Genomic DNA, 6,020 nt, shown 5'->3' on the forward strand with positions numbered 1-6,020 from the left:
AGGAGGAAGCCAGCCTGGGACTCTGGGGATTGGCCAGCCACTCAGACATGGTCTTTCCTTTCTCATTGTGCTGGCTGGTTTCTGGAAGGGGCCACCCTTTCCTTGGCCTGGATAGATGGGACACAGACACTCCTGCAGTGGCGGCTAAGGAATGGCAGCTTCGCACTTCGTCCTCACGGGCCTGCTCAGTGGCTGAGAGTCCCATAAGCCCCACACTGTTCTCAGGGCTGCCCTGCCCATCGCTGCTCTTCCTCCTCCCCTCCCTCCCTCCCTCCCTCCTCCTCAACTCCCCTCCTCCTCCTCCTCCTCCTCCTCCTCCTCCGCCTCCCCCTCTTCCACGTCCCTCCCCCCCGGGACAGCACATGGAACTGGGAGAAGCGAGGGCCGGCCTCACATGTGAGGGAATAAAGGCTGAGCTGTGACAGTCCTGTCTGCCTCACAAAGAGAGGTTTCATGTAGTTTTTGGCATTTACAAATCCTTTGTGAAAAGGTCACCTGTTCTTGGAATCCTTTATTAATGCTGAAGACTGGCCCCAGAAGTGTCATGTCTTTTTACCATGATATTTACTCAAAAAAGTATGACTAAGCATCTGGACCTGGGCTGGGCTGGGGGACCCTCAAGGGACAAATGGATGCCGATCTCCCTGGAGCTGTTGGGGCTCCACCTCCCCACCCAGAGCCCAAGTGAGGGGAGGAGAGAGGGACAAGGGCCACACACCCTGGGCATCTGCTGCCCACTTCTCCCTGTCATCCCCGCTCTTTATCACCTCCATGGCGAAGACCCACATGCTAGAGCTGAAAAGGATCTTGGGATCAATGCCTTCATTTTATTTATTTATTTATTTATTTATTTATTTATTTATTATGATTCGTTATTGTTGAAAGTATTACATATGTCCTCCTTCCCCCCTCTCCCTATTGACTTCCTCCAGCCCATCTCCACCCCCCACCCTTGGAAATTCAGTTGCTGTCTGTGGGCACCCAGCCAGCCCTTTTGTGCCTCCACCCCTCCTACCAGCCTCTATGCGGTCTCACTTTTGGTCCTCGGGTGTCAGGTTCACTTCAGCGAGTCTTCTGTTGATTATTCAGGGATTTTTTCTATGTTTTAGTTGTAATTCCAGTTTGTTCCTGGGAGCGTGTCTGTGCAGCACCCAAGTCCTCCGCAGCCACTGTTAATCTTCCCGCCTTGTCAACGCCCTCATTTCACAGATGTGGAGACTGAGGCCCCTAGAAGGGGAGGTACCTGCAGTGACCCCAGCAAGTTGGGGCAGAGCGGAGACTAAGACCAGGAGTCCTGGCTCCCGGGCCAGCTCCCTTTCTCCCAGGCTGTCACCTGGTCTCACTCTCACGCTGAGCTTGGGAAGAGGCAAGAACTTCTCCTTGAGTCCAAGGTTCCGGTTCCTGCACCCAGGATCCGAGGCAGTATGTGTTGGGGAGATGTGGGATGGGTGACCCTATCCAGTGCCCTCGCCTCCCCCCTTCCATCAGCCTTCCTCCTCCGGGGCACGTAGTGCGGGAGGCTTTCCCTCAAAGTCCCCCCTGTTTCCCTTCCAGATGGTCCTGGCGGGGTTTGGGACACAAGTGGGTAAAGCCTGCCCTACTGAGTGGAGTCAGCCTGTCATGACCAAATGCCATGGACTGGGTGGTTTAAACAACAGACATTTATTTTCTCCTGGTTCTGGAGGCTGAAAATCCAAGATTGGTGCCAAGTGTGTCGAGTCCCAGGGGGGACATTCTTCCTGGCGTGCAGCGCCCGCTCCTCACTGTGTCCTCACATGCCTCTTTGCATGCATGTGGGGTGGGGAGGGGTGGAGCAAGCACTCAGGTGTCCCTTTCTCTAAAGGCACAAATCCCATCATGGGGCCCCACCCTCATGACCTCATCTAACCCTAGTTATGTCCTGGGGGTCCCATCTCCAAATACCACTACTTTGAGGATTAGGGTTTCAACGTATGAATTTTGGGGCAACACAAACATTCAGGCCATAGCACCTGCCCCTTCACAGGGGTTGTTGAGGGGCTTGGACTGAAGACACACCAACATCCCTGTGAAATTAATGTGTAATTGGTAGACTGTGTGCGTCTGTACATTTTTATTATTGTTTTACCTTCGGGAGGAAATCAGGGAGAAAGAAGAACATGACTCAGCCTGCTCAGCTTATCAGGGAGCCTGGTTACATCTCGAGAGAAGAGTGAGCCTCCAGCAAGGAGACCCTGGCCAGCGGAATCGAGAAGACATTTGCTCTTTGCTCCCCACCATCGATTCCCCTTTCGGATCATGAGACCAAGGTCTGAGCCAACCACCACATCCCGTTCCCCTGGTGGCAGTTTTTGGTTCAGGAGTGGGAGCTTGACCCCTGGCTGTCTCATCAGGGTTTCAAGGACTTTTGCGAGGACTCATCCTTTCTGATGGTTTTGAACCAGAGAGATGGGGGTGACAATGCACATTATTTATGCATCTGAGTCTTCACAAGGGCAGGGGTTTTGCTCATATGCTAAGGCCACTCACTGCCTGGAACATAGACGTATGGATACGTATTTGTTACATAATATATTTTTAAGCCCCTGTATCCTGCCATGCCTGACACCCACACTTAAGGGGAGGGGACACATTCACACCACACGAGGAAGGTGAAGACCATGGGGAGAAACTGAGGAGAGAACTGGTGACTCGAAAGGTCCATGCCTTGCCCAGGATCACAGGTGGTCAGAATGCAGAGCCTGAGATAAACCCAGCTGTGTGTCCTCAAAGGTGGGGTCCTGGCTGCACCCAGGTTTCCTCAGGGGCTCTGGAAAAGGCTGTGCTGATGGGCTTGTGTATAGACATGAAGATGGTATTGGGGAGACAGTGAGCATTTGGCAGCCTTCACAGGCATTTGGTGCGTATTTGTCTGTCCACAACCCACCCAGAGTGGAGGGAGCTGCCTCTGATGGAATGTGCCCCCTCTCCCAACACAGGGTAGAAATAAGACCTCTATGGGGCCTGCAGCTGCAGTTTTGTCAGTGCCCTGGGGCCTGGACACATGCCCGCCACACTCAACACACAGGTGCCCATGAATTTGTTTTCCACCTGGGAGGTGGAATGCTCAGCCCCACCTGCGTGCCCAGGCTGTGCAGCCTCACCTTAACCAAGCTGCTCATCTACAAGGAGCTGGAGAAGGAGCTCAGCGCTGTGGTGATCACTGAAAATGCAGGGCTCCAAAAACATCTTGAGGTCTGATAAGATTTTGCTGCCCCCCTAGTGGACAAATGAAGACTGACCTGGCGCTGACCTCCCTGCAGTACCCTCATTTCCTAAAGAGAGAAGGCAACAACTTACAGATCATGCTGCAGCAGAAGCAGCGCCTTAAAAACCAGACTATCCTGGGTTACCGGACGCTCGCTGTGGGCACCATCGACATGGCTGAGGTGATGCAGCGACCCCTTGAGGGTGGCCAGATGCTGAGCCTCCATAGCACCAACACGGAGGCATCTGCCCACGTGGCTGAGGTCAGCATTTCCTCCCTGGCCAGCCAGCCCATCAACCCCAAGGACAGCACCCAGCAGGCCGGCCCCAAGGCCACGTCCCAGGTTCATTACTCGGAGATGGAGTATGAAATCTCAAAACAGCAGGCCAGCCATGATCCCGGGCAAGGGCAGGACCAGGAGGAGGGGGAGGACTTGGACATGGGAGAAGCCAAGAAGCAGCACGAAGGAGAAGTAATGCCAATCATGACCAGGCAACAAGCTGCCAACAAGAAAGTTGGGGCGTGGCTGCGCAGGGTGCAAGTGTGGAAGGAGGTCCTGGACTCAGAGCAGGAGTCTTCGGAGAATGTCCCTGAGGTGGAGGAGGACCTGGATCTGCTGTATGACTCACTGGAGAACCGTGACAGTGGCTCATGAGAGTGTCTTCAGGACCCTGAAGCCCTGGCTGAGGCCATACTTGGAAGACCTGTCCCAGCCCAGCTGTCAGATGGAGAGCTAGAGCACCCACAGTGCCAGCGCCAGGAGGAACCTCCAGGTCCAACCCACGTGCCCGAGAAGACGAGCCCAAGCCACCAAGAAACAGTGTATCAGACTCAGTGGCTCACAGCACACCCGCCCCAGGGAGCAGCTGGCACAGCCCTGGGTCTCTCAAGAGGCAGAGACCTCTACCCTGGACATGTTCACTCAGAAGCTGCCACCCAGTGGGCGCATCACCAAGATTGAGTCTCTCCTCATCGCCTCCACCAGATCCCAGGGGGAGCAGGTGGGCCGCTGGGGCTGGAGCACATCCCTGAAGGAGCGGCAGGTGGCACAGCCAGGAACAAGCGGGCCAACAGCCTGGGCAACAAGCACTGCCCCGACCCGCTGAGCCAGCTGCAGATCCCCAGGGAGACGGTGTACGACCAGCTGAACCACATCTCATCTCTGACAGCCAGCTGCCCCAGACCATCCTCCTCCTCAACGCCTCCGACTGGCAGGGGCAGTTCCCGCCTGAGTCCTGCAGCAACGCATGCTGCCCGGGCTGTGCACCTGCTCCAAGGCTGAGGTCCAGGCAGCCTCAGCACCATCATCTCGTGGATACAGAGATACTGTTACTACAATTGCCAGCCCCCCAGCCTGTGAAGATCATGGTGTCAAGGGCACAGCAGTACTTCAGTGCTGTGCTGTGGCTCTTCCTGAAGCTGCTGTCCTACAACCTGTGCCCCTGTCCCCCTGGCTGGGCTACATGCACTTCCTGGTGATCCCGCTGGGTTCCCACCTCGTGGCCAGGTACCTGGGCTCCGTGCATTACCGCTACAACAGCTTCTTCCAGGACCTGCCCAGGCAGGACCTGTCCTACAAGGAGGCCCAGAGGGCTGTGGAGGACACGCTGGACATGGTGTTGAGAATCACACAGTACGTCGCAGGGGCCAATTGTGTCCACCAACTGCCCATCGTGGAGGCCACACTCACCTACAAACAGAAGAGCCCCAATGAGGAGTCCTTGAACATCATTCCCTTTGTGGGGGTGGTGAAACTTGGAATTGTGGGACCATTCTGGGTCGCATCAGGACACTCAGGTTATGCGGCCCGCTTGGGCTCTAGCGTGATGTGGTCCGCCCTGCCACACAGGTCTGTGGCAAACAAGGAGGCCTCACCGACCCTATTCTCCTCCCCATCTGTGAGTGGAGACGAGTCCTCCCCCAGCCAGGGTGTTGGCGCTGAGCTGATGGGGCTGCGGGTGGATTACTGGATGGCAGCCCAGCCCACAGACAGAAAAGGAGACTCTGAGAACAAACACCAGGCTACCGCCAGCAACACCTTCAAGTGCACCTTCCAGTCTCTCCAGGTCAGCGGGCTGCCCAGCAGTGGTGAGGCTGCAGCCACGCTCTCCATGCCCATGACTGTGGACAAGGAGAACAACAAGAAGGTTATGTGTTTTCCCAAGAAAACCAAGACAAGGACCTGGAGAACCAGAGCCAGTGCCTGGAGGGCATCAGCCGCCTGATCTGCAGGGCCACACACCAGGAGAACATACTGCGGGTCCTCGTTGACGGCGTGGAGCGGAACAACGTGAAGCTCCCACGTCAAGCACTTCCCCACCCGCATCTTCGGAAGCTCCAACCCCACCTGCGAGCCTGCCCGTCCCCTGCCCTTCCCTTTGCCCTGGCCAAGCCCGGGAAGGACCAGCTGCTTTTCTGTTCACATTTCAGTGTAGCACCGAGACAGACTCTGAAAACACAAAGTATAACCCTTTCAGTGTGAATGTGCTCACAACCTGGAAACTAACGTGGTGGCGCCCACAGGGAGCCCCCAGCTGCTCTGCTTATTACCCAGAACGCTCTGGCGAGTGGGAGGTCAGCAGACAGTGTTCACCTGGACAATCATTGAAGGTGATGGTCTTCAGGACCCAGAAACTGCCATTGAGAAAGGTTCTCACTGTCAACACCTGCCCCTCCTGGAAGCCTGGACTCTGCTTCCCCGGGGAGTCAGCTTCCCTGTGTGCCCGACTCAGCGCTGGCCTCCTATAGAGGCACCTGACAGGACACGGAGGCCGGTCAGCCAGCCCTGGGCCCA

General features: G+C 56.1%; 1 pseudogene; it reads left to right on the forward strand.

Moving 5' to 3' along the window:
• The first annotated feature begins 3,040 nt into the window (after positions 1-3,040).
• Positions 3,041-5,708, forward strand: LOC139006243 (phosphofurin acidic cluster sorting protein 2 pseudogene; annotated as a pseudogene).
• The last annotated feature ends 312 nt before the right edge of the window (positions 5,709-6,020 follow it).

Source organism: Myotis yumanensis, unplaced genomic scaffold, assembly GCF_028538775.1.
Source record: "Myotis yumanensis isolate MYYU_CA2020_CCGP unplaced genomic scaffold, mMyoYum1.0.hap1 SCAF_3, whole genome shotgun sequence".
Lineage (NCBI taxonomy): Eukaryota > Metazoa > Chordata > Mammalia > Chiroptera > Vespertilionidae > Myotis > Myotis yumanensis.